We start from the raw sequence: 23,589 nt of genomic DNA on the forward strand, positions 1-23,589 counted from the left end.
GCCTCTGAGTGCTTCATTGAAAGATGGGAAGGGTGTGGCTCTCATAAGCCCTCACATGTGTTCAGAGTGTTTACACCGTCACAGGACATCGTTGTCATCATTGCACACATGAAGCATTGTGGAAACTGAGAGGATAAACTGCATGACCCGAGGTAGCACAGCCATTTTTTTCAAAGCTAAAACAAGTATCCTGAAGGTAACTGAATTATTTTAAATTTAACCAAGAGTAACTAAAATTTAATCAAAGCTCTTGCCAAGAACGAGGCTGATATGGGTCTAGTTTTGAAGTTTTCCAAAGAGCTTCTTTCAGAGCTTCTTATCACCATGTGTGGACATACTCTTGCCACGATGCTTGTATGGATGTCAGAGAATGGCTTTCAGGAGTCAGTTCTGTCCTTAAACTCTAGGTTCTAGGACTTCAACTCAGTTCCTTATGCTTGTGTAGTGCAGGCTTTTAACCTCCTGAGCTGTTTTGCGGCCCTAGCCTCTCACCATTAGATGGGACCCTATGTATGTCTTTATCCTCTATTCTTTATTTCAGTCTATCTGATGATATGGCACTTCATTTCGATATCTCAGTTCAAAGTAACGAATCTTTGCTGTCTACAAAGAGCAGTGTGCAACCCTTATTCTGTCTTTTTATATTTTAACAGAAACACTTTTCTTTGATTCTATTTTGTCTTAATTTATAGCTCAAAACAAATGAGAGAATTATATCTTGTCAAACTTGATATTAAAAATAAATGACTAATCATATTTCATATTCAATAATTTTATATTTTGGATTGACTCCATAAATTAATTAGTTATTTAGGCTATATAAAGTCTTAATGTGTTGAGTTATGAATTTTTAATATAGCAATTTTTCTGTTCAATTATAATATGCTTCTGGCAATAATTTTTGGAGGTGTAGGGAGCATTTATATCTACTTTTCTTTCCTGTTGTCCTGTTCTAATTTTAGAAATTATACCAGAGATCATAACTTCTAATATAAGTTTTTCTCATGGAAATAACAAACAATTCCATTGGATGCCTTTGCTGGGAAAAGAATGGATAAATAATCACCTCAAATCTACAAATAGGAATGATTCTATCTACTTCCTCTCTAGTGACTATATACTCTCCTTGATGTGTGTTCACATACTGCTGACAACTTTCCTGATAAAGGACCATGGTCACTCTGCTGAAATTCTAAGTAGCAAGAGGGCAACATGTCTGATTGATTTTTCAGTGACAATGAATCTCTTTCCCATGTGCCAGACTCTTCACTATGAGCCCTGTGGGAATATCCTCATTTAATGTTCATATCAATCCTATTCTATTTTTCACCTTCTATCTATGAACCCTTAAACTTGGGAGACACTAATTGACTTTCCCTAGGAAATTTTGTCAGGAAGGCACAAAGCTAGTATTTGAAGGGAATTCATTAGATTTTAGAATATGCAGTTTTAAACACAGCACTGAATTGACTGGTCAGTATAGGCCACAGGACCTTCATAAATCTTAAATAATGCATATACAGAAATGAATAGTTAATCAGGTAGAAGACATGTATGCCTGCAGCTTAAGGGAGCATTGGTTTTCAGAAGCATTTTGCCCTCCCCATAAAGCATTTGTGTCTCATCACTCACGTTTTAAAGATGTCTGGACAAGAATTAATATAGTCAACAAAAGTATAGAGGTGTCCTTAACATTATTAGTGTTCTACTAGCTTTTTCAATCTCCACCTCTATTTCTTATAACTCATCACCAAAAAATCTAGTGGTTTTCTTAACTTTATTTGAGGAATACATTTGCATAATTTAAATATTTAAAATAGATATTACATGTCTTAAAATAAAAAAATCAACTTGGAGCAATATATTCAAATATTAATATTTCCAAAGATTTGATTAGAAAAGTAGTTTCCCAAATATTCTTAGTCTTTTTTTTCAAAGGTACCTGCATAAATATTTCAATTTATAGTTTCCTGCTATTTCTCTCCTTGGCAGAAGTGCTGAAATAAGGAACACATTCTTAACTGGTATCTATGTCACACAGGACTGGTAAAGATCATTATGGATCTCAGAGGCTTCAGTTACTAGTACAAGGAGACATTGCAGTTCTACAAAGTTGTAGAAAGAACAGTTTCTAAATGAAGCTTTAGTACATCAAGTATATTTTCACACTGCTACCGCATCTGTTCCATTAATATGCCCTATCAAACCACAAAACAAACAAAGAAAGGGATTCAGTGGAGGACAGATTTGAAAGCAAAAGCAAGAAAAAGATGAAGACAATATGCTTCTGATGAGTTTACCATAGAGGCAAACACTCACCTCCAGCTGTGATTTGAGAATTTGTTTATCTGGAACAAGCATCAGTGTAAATCAGTCCTCAAGAGAGCAGCTCTTCTAAAAGCTGATCGAATGGTGAAATCATGGAAGACAAAGAGTCTTAGTTATCTGAAGATGCATTACCAGACGCTCCATTCTAACTTTTGAAATGAATTATTATTCATGAAAAAGCTACTGATTTTTTGGCCTAAAGAGAATAACTTGAAAGGATAGATAAGAACTGGAATTAAAAAACATCATAATTGCTAATGAGCATACAAGGGCCCAAAGACCATTGGGAATAATAATTACATCAGGGAGTTGAAGTGTAGGTAAGTAGATTAGGACTCAGACATGATCCTGTAGGTTAAGAGGATGAGGACTCAGACATGATCCTTCCACAGCATGACCCAAACTATTTCTCTCTCAAAAAAGAGAAATTTGAAATCACGGGAGGTATATTGTTAGCATACACTCAAGTGCACTAGGTCTCATGAGGGGTAGGATAGAACTGGGCATATTCCCTTCAAGGCACTGCTCACCTTCAGTCCTAACATTTCCTCTTCCCCAGAGTCACTAACTTCCTCTCCACAAGTGAATCTGTTACCCATGGCATCCAGTTGTAATGCTTGTTAACTCACCTGTGTTCTTCACACAACTCCAAACTCGTTAGTGGTAATTCCTTCCTTACATCCTTCCTTCCTTCCTTCCTTCTTTTTTTTTTTTTAATTCTAAATGGTAGCTCAGATGTCCAGTCAATATTCCAGTATGGGTCACTGTATTAGTAACTTGTGTGATTGCTGTGACAAAGTAACCTCAAAAAGCAATGTTGAGGTGAAAGGGATTGTTTTGGCTCATCATTTGAGAGTTCGGGGTCGTGGAAAGGAAGTCATGGAAGCAGAAGCAGAAGGCAGCTGGTCACATTGGAACCACAATGAGAAAGCGGAGAACGAGAAATGCCAGCACTCAACTTGTTTTGTCCTTTTTTTTCAGCCTGGGACCTCAGTCCACAGAATGGTGCTGCCTCCAGTTAAGGTAGCTCTTCCCACCTCTATTAACCTAATCTAGATAACCCCTCAATGGCCATACACAGAGGCTTCCCTCCTAGATGGCTGGTCATCAATAGTAACGTATCATGGCCGTGAAGAAACTCAGTACAGTTTTCTCCAAAGGCCTATCATGTATAACTTTTATATTGTAATATCAAGAGCAACTAAGGTAGCCTGTTTTTTGCAGATGAAATATCAACATAGGTAAAAATTAATAATAACTTGAATATGTTTAACCCCTAACACACAAATCAACATTACACAGTTAGTAATTTTCCCCTTATATGTACATATATGTCATTTAAAAACAAAAATCATGGTGAGTGTAGAGGTCTTAGAGGGAGATCAGTTTACATCAGAAATTTGACCCTTCCCCCATACAGGCAGAGCCAGGAGTATACTGCAAGGCTTTTGTGTGTGTGTGTGTGTGTGTGTGATTCTTCTTAGGCCTTTGCCCAGTGCAGCCCCTCCTACTAAAATAAATAAATCGATAGATGCTATTTAGTGAATACAAAAGTTTGAAAGAAGTTGAAAATTAGTGATGTGGTGGGTGGGTGAGATTAGAATTTTAGAGCACAGAGAAATTCCATGAACATCTTGCTCAATTCTTTCATTTTACAGAAAAGTGATGTTTCACAGAGTTACACTGCAATAGAGAACAGAATCTAGATTAAATCCTAGGCACTCAGAAACCAAATCCACCCCTTTTCCCAGGATACCATAGCTTCTTTTGGTCGAAGCAGAAATGGCATGTTTCCAGCTCTCCGTTAGCAATGAGCCCAACAGATGTTTATTGCTTTATATAATGTAAATGCAAAACAAAATGTCTGTTAACATTTGCGATGCAAATTTCTTCCACCATTATAAGACAGTACCAGTGTGATCAAATGAACAACTCTACATAATATCATTTGGAAGAACGCACACAAATGAATCCTGGCTAATGAGAATGCAGAAGGAAATGGTTTGAGAGTGCAGCTAGTTTTTCAGTTTGCTGTGTTACAACATTGTTTTCCACTGAGCCCTGAAGACGGCTTAGCACAAAGTAGAGCCTGAAGATACGCTGGCCACCTCAACATTTTCGAGGAAGAGACAGGAGAAAATGCGATTGCAGTTTCTGAAAAATCAAGATAAAGACGTGTTCAAATTAAAATGAGATCTTCTGCATTTGATTTAATGCAGATTTAGTCGTGTAATGTGAGTGGCACTGGGAGTAGAGGCTTTGTTTCAGGTAGAGAAATTCAACCAGAGTCCAGAAAGACGTTCCTCAGGGAAAGCCGTTTTTGAAGCGGGTTGAAACATTAACTTTGCTACTTTAAATGTCCAGATAACCTCTGTGATATAATAATCGAGGGAAAACAAAGTAGTATTTTTTTCTTTCTTTTTCTTTTTTGTGGTATTGGGGATTGAACTCCAGTCTTCATGCAAGATAATATAAGGAAGGCATGCTGAATTCGTAAAGCTGTAATATTTACCTGAAATATGGCTTGCAGAGTCCCTCACAAAGAGTGTGGTATCAATGAACAATAGATAGTTGTCCCTTGCTGTTGTCTTCACAGACCAGGTTTGCCACTTAACACTTTGGCTAGGCTATTTTTATATTAGTTTTTTTAAAATTATCATATAAAATAATGTATTCCATTATGGTATTTTAATATATGCTGAGAAATTTTGATGTTCCTCTTCCACTCCCCCTACCCCTTTGCTCCCTCTTGCTAATTCTCTCCCCATCCCCCAATGCCGGGCCTTTTGTCTTCATGCCACGTGGAGTCTATTACTCTCACTCTCCCCTTAAGATTACCTCCTGTCTGAGACTCATCACCCTGTTATTGCTTGTCCAATGCAGAGTAGTCAGCCTGGAGACTATATACATACAAAAAACAAAATCAGATTCAGCAGGTTGTATTTATATATTTTTGCATACACACACATACGGTTTTTATTTATATACATAAATGAATTTCTTATATAAAGAGAAATATGTACTAAAATAATCTTTTCATCTCTGTTTTTAGAGTTTGTTAGAGTCACCATTCATGGAGGATTCAGAACCTCAAGCAAAATAATTGCCACCATTTATTTATAACAGTATTACTCACACTTAAGGTGCTATGTTAAAATGGTATCATTTAATATGAGTGTGATTATCATTATCTCCTTGTCATAGATTAGAAAATTAAATTCATAAAATACAATCTATTTACCCTGGGTCATTGTCATTTGATCATAAGAGTCAAAACTGGGAGTCAGGGTCCATGATCATAATTATTACTCTGTATACACCTCTTTGTGTAAAAAAATAAGACAGATTCATTTCAACTCAGGATAAAATAAAATACTGGATCTTCTCCAAATCTCAGTAGTCTCAATAGCAACCATTTGACTATTTCAAGCAATTTGTATAACCTAATGTTGTGTAGCAGTTTCCTCTAATACTAAAACCCCCCAGTTTGAAGGAAGCTCCTTGAGGAAAAAGGCAAAGGTGAGACAGTAGAATATTTTTAAACAGGATGTTTTTACAGTGTGTGTGTGAAACAACAAGATGCTGTAGAGTGGGGTGACACATTCCATCTTTCAGGGAAGCTCCTTATGCTTAGGAAGTAAACAACTCAAAACAGCTTCAAGAAGTCCCCAAACTGACCAGATTCACTAGAGCCCTCCTTTCCCAAGCATTTGTATAACAGTAAGGAGTACTGAAAACACTCTCTGGCAAGCCTGTACACCTAGAGGACTATCAGACAAGCCAGGCTGCCTAGATGACTCTCAGACAATCTGAGCTGTCTAGAAGAAGCTCAGAGGAGCCACACCACCTGGAAGAAAGAGAGACTAAGCGATCCGCTTACTAAAAGCAGAAGCCGGCTTCTCTCTGCAGGGCTGGAGAATCACCCGGGGAACGCTTTACCTGTTAAACTGGGGCTTTTTCTAATTTGGTCTGATTTGGATTGCTGCATTGGCAGAGAGGCCTGTCGGGGTGCAAAAAACTTATCAGTTATGAGTGACTGACATTACAGTAAAAATCAGTGAATACAGAAACTGTCAACTACAGCCTCCTCCTCCTGGATGATTGCAAGTTGAGACGACTTTCCTCCAGAAAACCCACTGCAGAGATGACCTACCCCACCTCCTTCTCATTCAGCTGTACACAATATACTTGCCTCCTCACTCAGCAGTGTGTAATAAATGTGTTGAGTCTCCAGGTTACTGGTATGTCTGCATTAGAGTACACAGCTCATCTGATCCCAGCTTTGCTGTGTGTCTGGTCTTTTTTCATTCCCTCATCAACCCAGTCAGGTCAAGTCCAAAGTCATGCAGATTGTGCAGGCAGACCCACTGAGTTCCTCAAGGGTGAGAGAAATGCACAGAGGCTCTGTAAAAGTGCCCCAGGATGAAAAAGCTGGATAATTATTACTATTCTTTTTATCTGTATTGTGTCTTCCTAAAAGTTTATTTTAGTGTCTTCTTAGTTGTGAACTTCTGTGATTACTTGAACTTCTGTGATTACTTGACTCTTGGAACAGATGACAACAGACTTTCTGAATGCTTCACTAAGGTTATTTCCATACCCTCACTTTCTGTTATGGGATGTTAGTTCAGGAATTTTCATTATCGTCCAGCTCATCCCCTGCAAAAAGATTGTTGTTTTATATAGACAACATAATGCTAACCCATACATGTTTTGGTGATTTAGGAACCCATTTGAATACTATGTAAGTACACCTAAAGGAGTAAAGATAAAACAATCTGTTCACAAAGAGTAAAAAAAAAAAAACCTACATTTTGTAAGAGCAGAAACAGATATTCCCCCAAACCATATGGTTATTAAAAATCCCAGTGCTAGGATGGGTTATACCACCAGGAACTGTTGGCCAGGAAGTTCTAGAGGCCCCTAAAACAATAAAGACCATTTCTATTGATGCTGGTTGCATTTCGGAACGGGATGATAAGTATATATTGCTGAAGATAGCACTTGCTCTTGTTGCTGGGCTTGGAGACAGAAGACTAGGACTGAGATGGAAGTCTCCCCTCTTTTTGTTCTAGCTCTTGTAATGCCGGAAGGTGCGACTAAAGTTGGCATAGAGAATGAAGGTTTACAGTCCTACTCAACTGTGCATTGTACATACTTCATAATGAAAGTGTGCCAGACAAGACTATTAGCTAGTGCAGTAGCGGCACAGTGGTTATGGATAGAACCAATTTTTGATTGAACTTAACCCCCGCTCCACAGAGGAAACTCACATCTTGTACTTGGAACTTAGACAAAGTGTGTGGCCAGGAAAATTATGGGTTCTAATAGAAAACAACAACAACAACAATAAAACCAACCAAAGAAACAAAAAAAACAACTACTATTGCTTTGGTAAATGAATATGATAGACGTTTTTATTTATGGGCGTAGGTTATTACTGCTGTAGGTATTCATCTGAATACTTTTCTGAGTTTTGCTTTTTGTTTTTGTCTTTACTTGTGGTTTATTGCAAAAGAAATAACCACACAGTCTCACTCACAGAAGGTCAGTACTCCATTAAAGCCATAGTCAAACTTTTATGTCACCCCTTCTAAAACTCAGGCACCTTTGCCAAAGAGGGAGTGGAAAGCATGTAAGAGCTATGGAAATAAGGTGGAGTCTTTCTGGATGTTCCTCATAGAGTGGTTTTTCTTTGCTGTTTGCCCACTCCATTCTTGGAGGGGAGACAACACCCTGATTAGAGATAGAATATGATCTCCACTCACCTACTTTCTCAATACCAGCAATATTGATAAAAGTTGAGAAAGACTTGTAAGATGGCATTGAGTATGCTAACAATGATACAAATGGCAATATGAAGCAATAATTCTGCATAAATAACAATAACTGAAAATCATATAGGATCCTATGGCCTGTAGGTGGAGTTTTTCTGTGTCCCAGCAGTCACTCCCAAATAACTACACAGAGACTTATTATTAATTATAAATGATCTGCCAATAGCTTAGGCTTATCTTCAGCCAACTCTTACAACTTAAATTAGCCCATTTCTATTAATCTATGTGCTGCCCTGAGGCTCATTTACCTCATCTATGAACCTACCACATTGCTTCTTCTGCATCTGGCATGCAACTCCTCAGACACCACCCTTCTTCTTCCCAGCATCCTCTCTGCCCTGAAAATCCTGCCTAGCTATCAGCCAATCAGCCTTTTATTAACAATGAGAGCAACACATTTTCACAGTCTACAGAAGGATTATTATTCCACAGCATTGGCCAATGTGAACTCTACTGACTATGAGCTTATGATCTTTTGAAAATGTTATTGATTATTAGACTCATTTGTATAAAATATAGAAAATAGAATAGCAACTGACACATCCTGTGTATGTGAAACAAAGGCGTGTAGCATGCACGAAAGTCATCAGATGGATATCTATCAAGAGACTGATAAATAGAAATAAAGGAGTGTGGAGTTAACTGCCCTAGGTATCATCACTAAGACAATTCTAAGATAATACAATCCTGAATAGGTAGCTTGGAAAGCTGTATTAGTGGTCAGTACCTAGAGAATGCTTAGACATGTTCCTGGATATGCTACAGTGCATGCATCTAGTATATCGACTTTGAGGAAAGAGAGTAAGATGAACATCATAGTCTCACTATCAGCAAGCTGAATGTCCTTGGATGAATACATTTGATTCAGTTTCCTCACTGCAAAATAAAGATTAAAGACAATACTTGTCTCATAAAATTTTGTGAGGAATAACTGGATCAAGCAGTTCATGACTGCCAGACAATAGAGGGTGTGTTTAGTATTTTCTACTGAAAACTTTTACTGGCTAGTTTTATGTCAACTTGACATAAGCTGGAGTCACTTGAGAAGAAGAAACCACAATTGTGAAAATGCCTCCATAAGATTGGGCAGTAGGGAAACCTGTAGGGCATTTTTTTAATTAGTGATTGATGATGTGGGTGGGGCCATCCCTGGGTTGGTGGTTCTGGATTCTATAAGAAAGCAGATTGAGCAAGCCATAAGGGCAAATCAATAAGCAGCTCTCTTCCATGGCCTCTGCATTAGCTCTTACCTCCAGGTTCTTGCCCTGTTTGAATTCCCATCCTGACTTCTTTTGATGATAAACTGTGATATGGAAGTATGAGCAAAATAAATCCTTTCCTCTTCAACTTTCTTTCAGTCCTGGTGTTTCATCACAGCAATAGAAACCCCAAGACTTTGTTAATGATGTTTGATGGTAAAAATGGACTGTCACTAGACTGAAAATTCATTGAGAACAATGACTTTCTTACTATAATTAGCACTTAAATAAATGTTTTTTGAACTGTTGAATTAAACATAGAGCCACCAATTTCCTTTGTTAGCCTCTGTTTTGTAAAAGATAAGTTTCATTATTGTTTTAGTAAGTGTACTGTGGGATGGTCTGTATGTCAAGTGTGTTGCTGATTGGTCAATGAATAAATCACTGATTGGCCCGTGGCCAGGCAGGAAGTATAGGCGGGACAAGGAGGAGAATAGAGCGGGGAAGTGGAAAGCTGAGGAGGGAGACACTGCCAGCCGCCATCAGGACAAGGAAGATGTAAAGTACCGGTAAGCCACAAGCCACGTGGCAAAGTACAGATTAATAGAAATGGATTAATTTAAGCTGTAAGAACAGTTAGCAAGAAGCCTGCCACGGCCATACAGTTTGTAACCAATATAAGTCTCTGTGTTTACTTGATTGGGTTTGAGCGGCTTGGGACTGGCGGGTGAGAGAGATTTGTCCTGACTGTGGGCCAGGCAGGAAAACTCAAGCTACAAAGTGCCTATTATAATACACTACAAACTGTTTGATTTTTATTTTGCCTTCTGTTCTTCCAGCGCTGTGGAGTCAACCCCTGATCTCAAATACACTAGGCAACCGCCCTCTGCTCTATAATACATTCACTGAATCCCTAGCCTACATTTTCTTTTTCCTTTTTTAAAAAAATAACACTTTGCAACATCCTTAAAAAGCAATCCACATTTCTTTTGATATTTTATTAATTATTCTGTTGTTAGTGGTTAAAGTGCTATCTTACAGTTAATTTTGCTCTTACTTACATAAATTTTAGTTATGTGTGTGTGCATATATGTTCACACTTGTGCCACATCACATGTATGGAGGTCAGAGTACAACGTCTATGAACCAATCCTCTCTTTCTATCCTGCAGATTGTGGAGCTGGAACTTAGGTTGCCAGGCTCAGAGGGAAATGCCTTTACCTGCTGAGCCATCGCATTAGCTGCTTGATTGCATTTTTGTACTTAGTTTACTCATATATTTATATATATATTATATACCTAATAAGGTAGTAGTCTCATCATCTAAGATTGTACATTTTGTGAAACTATTTTCATTTGATTTTATACTAGAAATTTATACAAAGATGCTGAGAAACAAGAAGATGGAGGTCCTTGGCAGGCAGACCAATAGGAAATGGGGCCGCTCATCATTAAGAAGATGGCAACCTTCCAGCTTCTTCATAACACTCTTGACAAAGTCCTAGCAGGCTTTTTCTTCTGCCAGCAACTCTCCTGCCATTCTGGTTGACATGTCCAGGGTGGTCACATACATTCAGGACTGCTCCCTGAGCAAGGCTACCTGAAGCTTTGGTCCTATGACCTCCCATTTCTTTACTTAAGATGACCAAGAGAAAATGAGAGGAGGAGGAACCATCTCAGGCCACCAAAGTCCCAGGTCTATAAGGGGAAATCAGATTCTGGTTTCCAAGACCTCTTCCCACTTTTGGGGGTGTCCTTCTCTGTGTGTTATTTCTCTTACTGTGTGCATGTCTGTGTGTTTCTTCACTTTTAATAAAGTTTGTCATTTCACTTTTATCTATCTATATCTATGTATCTACCTATGTGTCTATCTATTATATATGTATGTATATATGCATGCATGCATCCATCCATCCATCTATCTATCTATCGTCTATAATCCTTTAGAAAGTGGGTTAGTCACAGCACCATTGCCAGACTGTGACATTAAAAAAGGGGGGCTCTAAGAATGCTTAGAATTAAATGGTAAACATAACTGGAGAGCCCATTACTTTATTCAACAGCATGTATTGATTGACCAGTTTCTGTTTCATTAGTCATAAGTGAGTAAAAAATTTGCATAATTTTCTTGAATTGTTTTTCTGCTATGTAGTTCTAAAATATCTCTAACCACTGCATGTGAATATGTTCAAAGAAAACCATTGAGGTTATTGAAGTTAGTGGGTCTCTAAACTTAGATGATAAAGAGTGAGGTTCTGGTAAGACTGAGTCTTTCTATGAGATTTCAGTGGCTGTGCTCTTTCTGGTAATTGTTACCAATTTGTTTTAATTATTAGACTGAGTGCTCTGTTTTGTATAGGGCTGTAATCAGGCTTCACCCAGTGTCTGGCACATAATAGTTCAATTTGTTCAATAAATGTATGAGTGGAATTTAGATAGAATGTCATATATTCAGCAATACAAGGCAACGTTTCTACATTGCTCTTACTTGACTCTTGATTATCTCTGAAATGAACTTTGATGATTTGATTTTACATTTCTCAAAGAAGAGCAGCAAATACAGCAAAACATTAATTTATTGTTCATTAACTGGAGTTCAAGATAATTCAATTTTAGTTTATATGAAAATCACTGCTTCAAGATTAATGAAAAACTATATTAAACAAATTACATCATATTTAAGATTATTGACTTTCTTAAACAAGCACGTAGATAGAACGAAGCTTAACAGTCCCAAGACATTTACAACTGACTAGATGCAAATGTATATCTCAATAAAGATTCATCTATATAGGAGAATGAGCTGAGCAGACCCCTAGTTATATAATACTTGATAATTTAAACTATACAATTGTTGAACCTTCTACCTATTGGCAACTAAGCATTCCGTTACTAAAGACAGCAGAAATGCCTTCAGAATGCTTAGAATCTATTTTGCATTCTAATATATGAGAGATTTCAGTATGTAAGGCAAAAGTAAATTAGAAATTTGTATTAAATAACATGACAGGTGGACATATAAGAAACATAGCTGTAGAGTAATTTACATTCCTCTGCAGGAAGCAAAAATTTAAAAAAACCCTTTTGGAAACAAGTAAAGAAACAAAACCAAACAATCCGTTTTCCTGACTGTTGTCATGCAAAACAGGAAGGAGTCAGCGGAACAGAAGATTTCCTGAGACTTTTCTTCAAGGCCCAGTCAGGTTTTTCGGGTTAGCAAGCCCCATAGGGCTCTTCCTTAGAAACCAGCCAGGGCATCTGCCTCTTTCAGCAGAGGAGCTAGACGATTCTGGAAGCTCGGAGCAGGCGCCAAGATGCAGAAAACTCCTGCCTATTCCCGCCAAACCCGTTGCGAGCCCCACCCGAGCCCACCCGAGCCCGCCCGAGCCCCTCCGAGGCGAGTAGCGCAAGTGCTTCTGGGGCTTGTGGTCTCCGCCCGCCTCCTTCTTTTGATTGGCACGGGAAGAAAGGAGCAGGGCGGGGTGACGCTATGGGCTCTGGCGCCTACTTGCGGGCAGCGCTTGCATCCGCGCGCGTGGCAGGGAACACCAGCCCCTGCGCTTCCCCTGCCGCCTGAGGGCGTCCTTCCTGCTCAGGAGCCCAAGATTTGTGCAGCGCCAGCCCGCTCTCTGTTCTCTCAGGCTTCTAGTCCCTTCAGGCAGCGCATGCTCTCAGGTGCTGTGGCTTGGGGTTCTGTGTCGCGCCCTTGGAGGAGGTAGGTCTCTTCATGCATGGGGATGGGTCTTTCTTTCCTTTTCTTTTGTCTTTTTTTTGTGGGTTTCTCTGTGTAGCCTTGTTTGTTCTGGAACTCACGCTGTAGACCAGGCTGGCCTCGAACCCACAGAGATCCACCAGCCTCTGCTTCCCGAGTGCTGGGATTAAAAGTGTGCACCACCACTGCCTGGAGGGTCTTTCTGTAACTGATTAAGTAGATTGCATCTGGAGCCTCAGAAACTTTGGCAGGCAAAGCGTGTGTTCTGTGGAGTGTTTTACACCTCAGACTGTGTGCAAGCCTGGCTCGATCAGTATTGTTTCTGAGGCTTCCTGGAGAAGAGGACGTTTTGGGGACTGGTTAGATACTTGTTGATCAGATCTTTGATTTTGGGACTGGTTAGCCACTTGTTGATCATATCTTTGATTGAGCACGTACACACCGGGAGGAACTGCAGAAAGTTGTTGAGGATGTTAAAGTTGGGGCAGATGGGGTATCTTGTCTCAAGAATCTGAGTAGCATGCGGTGGTAGGATAAGATCCACCCATCGGAGAAGAACTAGCTTATGGAGGGATATGTACCCTATCTGAGGAACAGGGCCAGGAGTGGGGTCTACATTACAGAAGGAGCTAATGAGGGTTTGGTGAGTTTGGGATGTCCAAGTAGCAGAAAATAAGTAATTTGAATTGAGTTAGGTAAAGCCTTGAATAGCTTTAGAGCCTGCAGTTATATATTTAGGACTTGAGTTCCATCAGGAACCATAGAAAACAAATCGGTACTCTGATAGTCATATAATATACACATTATAAGAAGAATTCGGTAATATGGAGTCTTCATCAACCGAATTTCCCCACATACTTTGGATTTTTGAGACAAGGTCTCATTCTGTAGGCCAGCCTGACCCCTTGCTCTCAAGACTTATGGCAATTCTGATGTCTCAGACTCTCAAATCCTGGGATTATAGTGTGAGCCACCAAGTCTGGATATATCAGGCCATTTTCAACTGCAATTATTCCTATCAAGTTAATTACATACATTCTGATCATTTTTTTTTACTTTTGTGTAATAGTTTTTTTCCTACTTAAAATTAGGTGATTTTCAGTGTATCTTCTGACTACAATGATGAGATTCATGAATGAGTTACCATCCATTACTCTACTTTGTTTTGTTACAGCTTCTGGAAAGACTTTGTATCTTGGTATAGGCGTGTAGTAGCCAGATGATTTTCAGGGTTGTCAGTGGATCACAGAAACGACCTATTCAGATGTAAAATTTGGGAATGAAGACCAGGAGCACAGATCTGTGACTTTTAGTATTTTTTTTTAATGAGTGACAATGGGAATATCATTATTTGGAATCAGATATTTAAAACCAGTATTATGGAGGCCTTGTTAAAACTTGTATAATATTAATGTATACCATGGTTTAGTATATCAAAGGAAATTTGAAGTTTAGTGTATTTTAGCTTTCATGGTATATTCATACAGTGTGTATATGTTAATTTTTGTTGTATGAAGATGGCTGAAACCAGAAGCCAGAGCCTCAGTTTAATAGGGAGCTAACTTTTCTCAAATCATTTGAAGAATTAGTGAGGTAACCATACTTAATGACTGCATTGTGGAGAATGGTTTGGAGGAGTTGAGTTAGAACCCTGAAGGGTTATAAAAGTAAGATAGGTTAATAAGTAAAGAAAAAGTGGGTACGTTTCTCACTACTGAGATAGGATCAGGGTGGGATCAGTAATAAATACAGAGGAAAGTGTTTTAGGAACAGGGGAGTGACTGTGAGTGTCAGATATTGCAGCTGAAAGAAGGTGCACTGAGGATTTGGCAATTATGTCACTTGTAACAATGGTCAGAACATTTAGGTCCCCTGGGAGTATTGAAAACTTCCCTATTTTTGAAAGTAAAACTAATAATTTTAAAGATTTTGTAAATTTACATTTTATGCCAGCACATTCCACTTCATACCTTTCTACTCTCTTTTCACATCCCCCCTTCCCATTAATTATCCTTCCCCCTGCCTTTGTTGTCCTAGACAGTTTTATTTTTGCTTTCATGTCATATGTATACACATGATTTTGTGTATCTATAAATACTAGGAACCCCATGAATGAAAGAAATATTTGCCTTGCAGATGTTGACTTAATTGTCTTAATATGATCATCTTCAGTTGCATCAGTTTTCCAGCAAAGGAGAGGACTTTCATTCTTCTTTATGACTGAAAAAATATTTCATTGTGTAGATGTAACATGTGTTCCTTATCCCTTTTTCTGTTGTGAATACTTCATTGGTCCCATAATTGGTTAGTGTGAATAGTGCTTTAATATCACCAGTGTGCATGTGTTTCTGTGATAGCTTGACTTGAATCAATTGAGTAAATACCCAGGAATGATATAACTAGGTCATATAGAAGATTCATATTTAATTTTTGGAGAAACTTCCATTCTGACTTCCACAGTGGCTGAACTAATTTACATTCAACCTACAGTGTATTAGCATTCCTTTTGTCCACATTCTCACTAGAACTTTCTTTTCTTCGTTTTTTTTTTTTTGCTGTTTTTTTTGTTTGTTTGTTTTTTGTTTTTTGTGGGTTTATTGTATTTTTTTTTTTTTTTAGTGATTATCATTCTGACTATGGGAAAATAGAATCTCACTATAGTTTTTAAAAATATTTTGAAACTCCTTTGACATTACAATTGCATCATTTCCCCACTTTCTGGAATTTCCTCTCTCCATCACCTCACATGTACACCCTCCACTGTGTTTTTACTCAAATTTATGGCCTCTTTTTCTTTAATTGTTGTTTTATATATATGTGTGTGTGTGTGTGTGTGTGTGTGTGTGTGTGTGTGTGTGTGTGTGTATAAATATATAAATTCAACCTGCTCAGTTTCTATAATGTTTTGATTTCTATTTCTTAGATGATTTGTAAGGTTGAACTTTTTTTTTGCATGTTTGTGTACTATATGCATTTTATCCTTTGAGAATTGTCTATTTACTTTGTTAGCCCACTTATTGATAGAGTTGTTTCATTTCTTGTTTAGGTTTTTTTTTGTGTTCTTTATATATTCTTGATATTAATCCTAAAAACAGCTAACAATTGTCCCTCATTCTATAGGCTTGCTTCACTCTATTAACTATCTACTCTTCTATGCTGAAACATTAATTTCGTTATGTCCTAATTATATGTTGTTGACCTTATTTTGTTGATGACTTGAGTTCTGTCAAATCCTTGTCTATGCATTTATCTTCAAGTGCTTTTCCTAATTTTTCCTCTAACAATTTCACAGTTTCTGATCTGATGGTAGTTTTTTTTTTTCCTTTGTTAATGGTGGGAGAAACCTGAGGATCATGATATTTTGAAAGGTAGAAGTCAAAATGGATGGGGGAAAGCCCATGAGGCCTCAACTGTAAACAAAGAACTGTAGACAACTGAAGAAATCTGTGAGTGGGAAAGGTGAACTCCCCAGAGAAGAGCATACCAGTTGGTTGTCCAGAGCCAAATGGCTAGCTCTGAAGATATACATAAAAATGACATCATATGGAGTGAACTAGTTATATATTTAGGTACCCATATATATATATATATATATATATATATATATATATATATATATATATATATATATATATATATATACCATAACAATTAGTAAAAAAGAGTCCATAAATTTTAAGGAAAGTGAGGAGGGGTATATAGGAGGGCTTGGAGGGAAGAAAGGGAAGGAAGAAATGTTACTATATTATAATCTCAAAAATGAAATAAAAAAAGAAATTGTATCAGAGGAACAGTTTGAGTTTATCCTTATTTTTTGTTTTCTATGTTATGGATGGAGTCAAATCCCTTGAGCTCATTAGGCAAATGCCCTATCACTGAGGTATACCCTCAGCTGGAGGATATCTAAAAAACTAAGGGAGTCCTCAGCCAGAGGATGAGATTGAAAGAACTAAAGAGGGAGAATGGTTAATTGAGGAGATACACGGATTCAATTGGTACATATTTTTGGAACATTGCTTATGGAATATAAGGACAGAAAGATACTGGCTGTTATTTTTGAGTGTATATCACAGAATGATCATATTTTCTTACATTCTACCTGAGGGGCTAAGGATCTAGCTTGTTTTTTTGTCGATTCAGTTGGTATATTAATCACCTAATAGTTTTTCAGTACTCATCCTCTATTAGTAATAGGGATTTCTGCTCTAGTGAGGTAGATTGTGATCAGTGGCATTTACTAACTATGGAGGGAGTTAGGTACCAAACAACTAATTGGACAACATAATCCAGGTGTAGTTCTGATACTTGATAGGAAAGAACATAGGTTAGGCTACCTGCATTAGAAGGAAGTTACATGTCCTGTGAGTACCAAGGAAAGTGACTTCAAGCATGGAGTAAACTTAGATCCTTGTTAATGGCTTAACTATACCTTTCCCAGGATGACATGTCTTCCCTTACCATCAACTTCTCCCTCGGTCATATTTCAGTGTTGGGCTCAATCCCCACTCTTGGGCATTTGAAATGTATTTCCCATTGGGCTGGTGGGGTAGATTGGGAAGACTTTGAAGAACCAACACTTTGAGAGGTTCTTCCTCAAGCCTAGTATTGTTGTTTCAGGGTGATGAAATGTGAACTAAGCAGCCATTTAATTTATTCACAGTACAATTATTCCCATCAGGGGAAAAGAAAGGTTTTGGGAATGATAAATCGATGATCAGCCACAGCCACCACAGACTAAGTCTTTTAGCATCCTTTGGAGAAACCACAGCAAGTGCCGTGCCTGTCACTTCTTATTAGGGATTTTTTGGTAACAGCTAATGAAAGTATCTTTTTTTCCCGTTCTTGTTTTAAATTTTAATGCTTTCTGAGTCAATTCCCCAATCGGGGAATAAGCATCCACTCTGTAGGGAAGCAAAGTTACTGTTGCTGCTTTGATTTGGCATTATAGCACTGAGTGTTGGCCAAATGCTTTTACAATCAATTATATTGTTCAATTTACAAGATAGCCTAAAATCACCTCTGTCAAATTTTGTTTGGTGTGATTCAGAATCTTTTCTTAATAAGGATCTTCTCTTAAAAGAGGCCCTTCTGTGGTGTGGAAAAAGGTGAATAATGAGGACTAGATAAAGTATAAGACAATGTTATCATCACTTGAAGAGAGTAAAGCCTTCAGTAGATGATGTTATCCATGTGATTTTTTTTTGTTGTTACTGGTTTTAGCAATGGAGGTATAAATGAAAGTAAAACAACAACAGAAATATGATCTTATAGGATGCCAGCTCTCCTCATGATATGTTTTTTAACTAAGGCACCTAGATGTGTGTGTGTGTGTGTGTGTGTGTGTGTGTGTGTGTGTGTGTGTGTGTCGCGCGCATGTGTATGTGTTGCAGTGTATGACTATATGTGTTTTAATATAAATAAAACATTTTTATTTTTATTTATTTATTTATTTTTTTTTGAGACAGGGTTTCTCTGTGTAGCTTTGTGCCTCTCCTGGAACTCACTTGGTAGCCCAAATAAAACATTTTTAAAACACTAGATTTTTGAATAGAAAATTTCTTAATAATAAAAAAACATTAGATTTTATTTAGAGCAAAGTTTGGCAAATATTTTCATGTATTGCCAGAGAGTCAATATTTAAGGCTTGGTAAGCCACACTATTTATATTGCAGCTACTCAACACTGAAATTCTAATGCAAAAGCAGCTATACATAATCAAATGACTATGAACATTTTATTTTTATTTTTATTTTTATGTTTTATAGAGACAGTGTACCATCATCTGACAAGTGTGCTATGGTTTGCCAACCTCTGATTTATAGCACCTCTGAGATTTCCTAGTGAATCCGGAGTACTACAGATCAGAATGATATATAGCTGAATGCCACATAAAGGTAGAGATTGACTAGTTTTATTGCCTGTTATATATATTCATTTCTAGCACAGTGTCTGATAAGTAAGAGTTAATTAAGCTTATTTGTTGAACAAAGTAATAACTAGCAAGTTTATCCGGTGGAGGATTGCTCTAGGCAGGCTAGGACAGTCTACATTTGATTTCCGTGTTAGGTGACAGGACTCGAAAATACTACCCTTTGGGGTAGAGCAGATATTGCCTTTAAATACTTAGTTCAAAGAACAAATCCAGAGAAGATGAGTGAAAGAAAACGAGAGAGGCTATAAAACGATAGTAAGAAACATCTCTCCTGGTAAAAATGCAAATTGTGTCTTTGGAAGTCTACTCAGAGAATGTATTTCAGCCCCTCTCACGGTCTTGGTTTTTTCCTAGTCCACCCTCTGCTCTGTGTGGCATTGTTAGTATGTGTGATGCATATCTTCCATCTTCCTCTTGTCTCTCCAGATATTTTACCCATTCTTTCCATCTTTCTGATGCCTGCTGCTCCCCACAGCCCAGACCTCCCATCAGAGGTCCTCTTCTTACTCAACTCTCTCTTGCATTTCTCCTAACTGATCTAGCTCTCACACCTTAGGCTTTTATCAATGGAAGGAGGCCTCTGTTGTATTGTTGAGATTACCAGCACCTTGGAGGTCATTGTATTAACATCTTTTCATCCCCACTTTTAGAAACAACCTCTAACAACTGTACTCACATTATTCAGATTGGGGTACCATCAGCTTTTCTATGGACTCTTGGCTTTCATAGTAGGTTTAGCATTTTCCAGAGATACATATTGTATGTCAAAGCGTGGTTTAGTTTAATCAAAGTCAGTGACTCTGTTTTTTTATTTATTCATTTGTGTATGTATGTTTTCATGTGCTTGTGTGTCTACAAGACCCATGGTGCATGTGTGGTGGTCAGAAGATAATGTGTGAGTCAGTTCTCTCCTTGTGCCATGTGGGTTCTGGCGATTGAGCTCAGGCCATCGGGTGGCAAGTGCCCTTACCTTTACCAACCTAGCCAGCCATCTGCTTCAGTCTATTACAGGATCTTGGACTCAAGATGGTCATGGAAGGCAACTCACTTAACCCTGTGGTCAGAGGTTGAGGTTGTCTACCACAATTCTGTCATACCCTGCTGTACTTGAACACTTCTTCAGTAGGGAACTCACCAGTCTTTACATTCTCACACAATGTTTAGATATAACTGACTGATAGAAAATAGATACACTCCCTCCATACGGTCTCTGTCATCTTCATTGGGGTTTCACGGAACCAGTATTATTTATACCTCATTCTATTCTTGATAGAATTTCTTTGCCAACTTTGTCTGAAATTAGGGTGCCTAGACAGAAACTCTATTCAAATGTGTTGTGTGATCATGCTGGATTGAGCTTTGGTGGGCAGGATAACTTCACCTGGAAGATGGAGATGAAAAGGAGCATCATCTCCCCGTGTCCATAGATACAGTAAATTGTGGGCCTGTTCTTATGCAAGTACCCCATTTAATGTCAACAGTTGTCTTTGATGATCGATTATGTTTTTCCCTTCTATCATAGACTTAGTTATAATTCAATTTTCAATAAGTACAAACTTTTTATATTTAAGATCTATATAGTAAACATCACCACATGTCTGTATTTTTAGTATCTTGTTCTGTTTATTTTTTGGAGTTGAATTTTTTCTGGGCCTTAAATCTCTGCTGTGTTCATAATTATATTCCTTAAGTCTTGTGAATTTCATAAAATGTATAGAAATGTATCACCTTTTTGGTTGAACATCAAACTGACTTGAATGTTTAGAAGTGAATTCTTAAGTGACTCATTAAATTATCTGGTTTTTATACTGAAAGTCCAATTTATTTTTTTTAAGCAGGCTTCTCAGATAATCTTCAGCTTCTCTAATTCTTCCTTCTGATTTAGTCAGTGAATTCATTCTCTATTTCGTTTTTGATTAGATCACATTCACTATGGCAGAACTCTAGAAAATAAACCCTCTTGTATTTAACACATGCTTTAGTTTGGTTGGGATGCATAGAATAATAAAAACAGCCTATTAGGAACTAATTCTGATGGTTGATGATAGAGATGTAACACTCCTAATCTTTAGTATGTTAGAAAGTATATTTCAAAGGCTGCTTCTTTTCCTATATCTCCCTTTTATTTACATGAATACCTGTCATGGCAAGATGAAAAACCAATCAAAACCTTCTAATTATTCCCCCCGCCCAGTGCTAATTGTTTATACCTCCTCAGAACAATGGGAGGATAAATTTACGTTTCCTTCTTCACCGGTTGTATACTCGGTCAAAAGCTTTCATGTGTTGGCCTGTAGTTGGCTTGTTTTCTTATTCTTCTGCTTCTATTACTCTCCTCTGGTTAAAAGCCCAGAGGGGAGGGACTTCTGAATCTCCAGTATCTGGTACAACCATTCATTGATTCTGAATGATTACTGACAATATAAGATTTTAATATTCTATAGCAGTGCACAGAACATGTAATGTAGTCCTCAAAAGATTACAGCTTCCTAAAACTGTATTTGCCTGATAGCTATAGCCTAAATAACCCATTATTATGTAAGTTTTGTCTTTTAAAACATTCACGACTTTCATCTGTTAATAGGATTATTAATCGTAACTATTGCAACTTCGAAACAAATATATTATTATAAAATATATGTATGTATATATACTTCTGATAAACTTCATCAAAAGCAGTTTCCTAAAACAAATGTTAGTTTAAATGCTATGTAAATATTAGAGGGTGCAATGTAATTGCTGACATCATATGGAGCAACTGGTACATTTCATAATGCGTCACTATTAAAAGGATGGTAAATAAATTGACAAAAAGCAGTTTTCCCAGCTGGTCCTAAAAGAGATGGCTGCTGTATGAAATCAAGAGAGGAACTTATTCAAATGACGTGGCTGGGAAGTGAGTTCCACAGTTATTAATGTGCCTGCCTCCTGTTTCACCACTCATTGGTAAAAAATTAAGGTTCAGTAAAGAATTAAAGGAAACAAAAGCTCAAGTTGTGTGGGCAAATATTTTATCAGCATTATTTCGAATTCTTTTTACTTTCGGATACTTTTCGTATGTTTCTGACTGGGGTCCATCACTTCGTTGACCAGATGTGGGAGTCACATTAGAGCCTTACTTCATCTGTCCTGTCCAGTCTGGTAGCAACCTTCCAGAGCTGGCATTCTGTTTGCACACTTTCCTGTTTGGGCCTGGTTGTCATTCTAGATTTCTTTATTTTCTAGTGTTAACATCTCTCCAACTTTTTCTTACCAAGCAGAATACACTTCTTCAAATACCACTCAGATTATTTCACTTATCCACCCTGAGGCCTAAGCTGTCTTCTAGCTATCGAGTATAGGAAGTTCAAATTTTGTCGCCTCACAGTCAAGGTCCCGTTCTCCCAATCTTATTTTCCTTTATTCCCTAAACTATCCTGAGAAGTGACCTACAGCTTAATATCATCTTGGATGAGATTGAGGAAAAGTTCAGGAGTTGTAGCTGATTCTATTCATCATGAAATTGTAGGTTTGGCACTGGATGTCACTGGAGAGGACTTTTGCAAATCAGAGAACCATCAGAGGAGGCAGGCATGATGAAAAGGAGCTGTGATGCTGAGAGATTGGTGTGGAAACTGCGGTGGGAGAGCTTGATTGCTCTATTCAGATCCTTGGAGAGTGATTTAGGAAAGTGAGCTTTATGCTGCTTTACTGTCAAATGTGGACCTGGGAATCAAGTCAGAGTACAGAGCGTGTGGAAGGAATTGCTGAGAGTTGATCCTTAGGTAATCAAATTTTCAATATCGTTCATGTCTGTGTAGTCTGGGCCGGAGTTCTAATTCTGTCGTTATTTGACAGACTGGATCATCTTTCTGATGTGAAGCTCTTAGGAATTCATGGTATATGCAACATGATTTTGGTGTTATATTTTTTCATACTGGAAATATACTCAAATAGTTATTTGTGCCACAAATGGCTATCTTTCAGTGTTCACTTGGCAGGCAATATAGAAAGACTGAAGGTTGTGTACTCAAAATTCTGTCTTTATTTCCTGGTATGGGATTTGGGGCAGGTTACTCTTTGTATTTCTTTTACATCACAGATATGTTGGTAATCCAAATCCTTTACATCATAAAAATGCCATCGTTCGTAATTGCCTTTGTTTTCCTCCTTCCTTTGTGTTCTTTCTTTTTGTGGTGAGGGGATTCAGTGTGCCTTACACACACTAAGGAAACACTGTACTAGTGAGCTACAGGCTCCTCAGCCCCAAGAGTTCCCTTTTATTTTTTTAAAGCATGTTATACCTTTCTGAAAGCATTGCAGTTCCCACTTCAGAAGTAGTCATCAAGTGATAAAGTGATACATCTGTGTGTTTTTCTAAAGGGTGAATTTCCTCTCCTTATTTAAGTCCACTACTAAATGTTGTTTTTTCTATGAAGATCACATGTCATTTTATCCAGAATAACAAAAAGGTAATGGCAAATTAAAATTGTTAGCTACATGTCACACTCTGGAGAGACTGCCGGACTTTCTACATTTCTTTCTCCTCCATTTTCTGTTATTAAAAAGACATGCATAAAATACATGTTCCCACGGCCGGGA

At 37.8% G+C, this 23,589-nt stretch overlaps 1 protein-coding gene across 6 annotated transcripts in view; it reads left to right on the forward strand.

The window, feature by feature from the left end:
- Positions 1-23,589, forward strand: part of Mei4 (meiotic double-stranded break formation protein 4) — a 607,360-nt gene that overhangs the window by 199,548 nt on the left and 384,223 nt on the right. Inside the window, exon 1 of one of the 6 annotated variants that reach the window (XM_052715248.1) lies at positions 12,877-13,079. The exons of the other annotated variants lie outside the window; for them this stretch is intronic. The gene's annotated coding sequence lies outside the window, so the exon portion shown is untranslated. Of the gene's footprint in view, positions 1-12,876; positions 13,080-23,589 lie in introns of those variants that run through there. 6 annotated transcript variants of the gene reach the window in all.

This window comes from Peromyscus californicus, unplaced genomic scaffold (genome assembly GCF_007827085.1).
Source record: "Peromyscus californicus insignis strain IS unplaced genomic scaffold, ASM782708v3 Scaffold_11__1_contigs__length_118956290, whole genome shotgun sequence".
NCBI lineage: Eukaryota > Metazoa > Chordata > Mammalia > Rodentia > Cricetidae > Peromyscus > Peromyscus californicus.